A 1,765-nucleotide genomic window follows, 5' to 3' on the forward strand; every position below is an offset into this window, starting at 1 on the left:
TCCTCCTTCCTTCCTTCCTCATATTCAACCCCAACTTTCCCATTTTTGACTCAGTGCTACACTTTCACCAGGAAATCGGTACATACCAATACTCAATCCCAGCAATCTGATAAGACTGCTTGTTATTTAAAACATGACACAAAAGATGAAGAGTGGATATTAAATTCAAAGTATTGAATCAGATGTATTGATGGCATGGGAAAATCGACATGAAAAGGGCCTAAGAATGACAGGAGGTCTGTGGCTACAGAAAGAATCCTTTTCTGAAATCCATTTAGCAAGGGCTTAAAAAAGGGAATCAACCAGTCACAGCCTAGTATAACATCCCAGGTACATATCTCTAAAGAAAACTTCAAAGGGAAGAGATCTGATCCTGAAAAGTTTAATCAAGAGGAAGAGTTATAGAAGATGAATCCAACTTCCTAATTCCAGGTGGACAGATTGAATTCTCAGGTATGAGTTATGACAAAACAGCCCTTGCCAGCACATGTGGATTTTATTGTTATTTTCTCACTTTTTTTCCCCATGCAGACCCAGACTTTCTGGCTTCCAACATCTGACTGTGGATTTTATGGGAGGTCAGCACCTGGGATGAAATCATTCTGAAGCTCTGTTGTCAAGAGTTGAGAAGTGATTGGAGATTTCATTTAGGTTAAGTAAATGGAGGGCTTCCCCAAGACAGTGGATTCCAACCTACTTACAGAATACAACCTTTTTCATCTTTTCTAGATTATTTATCTTGGTCATATGAGAGTTGAACTACTCATCTTTTTGATTGAGTCTCCAAAGTTGTCTGGTACAGTCAAGGGACTTTTAAGTGCAAACCTTTAGACATGAGGAAAGCATGTCTACATTTTAGAGACATAAATATTTATTTTTTCTTTTATTTATTCTATCAATGATTGATTCCAAGTTGATTCAATTCAAAAAAAAATTTATGCTTTTTAAAACATATTTTCTTTTTAATTTATGGAATAAAACAAGCATTTCCATACTATAGCACAATAAAAAAGATGATTGCACAAGAAACTGCAAATCTACTATGTACAACTTGCTGTTCCTTTCAAACATATACCAAAATTATCATGTAAATTTCTTCTATTTCTTTTTTTTCTTCCTTCCCCCTCTCCCTAGAGACAGTTACCATTTGACACCAATAGCTATACACACACATGTATATGTAAAATTAATCTATATATCTATTTATCAGTTCCTTCTCTGGAAGCAGATACCATCTTTCTTTATATGTCCTTTACAATTAATTTGGTATTTATAATAGCAAAAAATAACTTGTTCATTCAAAGCCATTCTTAAAACAATATTGCTATTACTCTGTACAGTTATCTTGGTTCTATTCACTTTGCTCTTTATCATTTTAAGCAAGTCTTCCCATGTTTTGCTAAGATCATTCAGCTCATAATTTCTTATAGCACAGTAGTAGTCCATCACAATCATATACCACAACTTGTTCAGCCATCCCCCAATTAATGGGGATCTCTGCAATTTCCAGTTCTCTGATGGAAATGAGAAGAAAATATGGGTCCAATTTTACTTATTGTAGAATATCCTTATTTAATCTGGTACTAGAAATGTTGGCAGTAGCAATTAGAGAAGAAAAAGAAATTGAAGGAATCAAATTAGGCAAAGAAGAGACTAAGCTATCACTCTTTGCAGACTTAGAGAATCCTAGAAAATCAAGTAAAAAAACTACTTAAGACAAAAAATAAATTTGGCAAAGTTGCAGGATATAAAATAGACCCACATA

This window comes from Petaurus breviceps, unplaced genomic scaffold (genome assembly GCF_028583685.1).
Source record: "Petaurus breviceps papuanus isolate PSGF00001 unplaced genomic scaffold, PetGlider_PUasm1.0 689, whole genome shotgun sequence".
Classification (NCBI taxonomy): domain Eukaryota; kingdom Metazoa; phylum Chordata; class Mammalia; order Diprotodontia; family Petauridae; genus Petaurus; species Petaurus breviceps.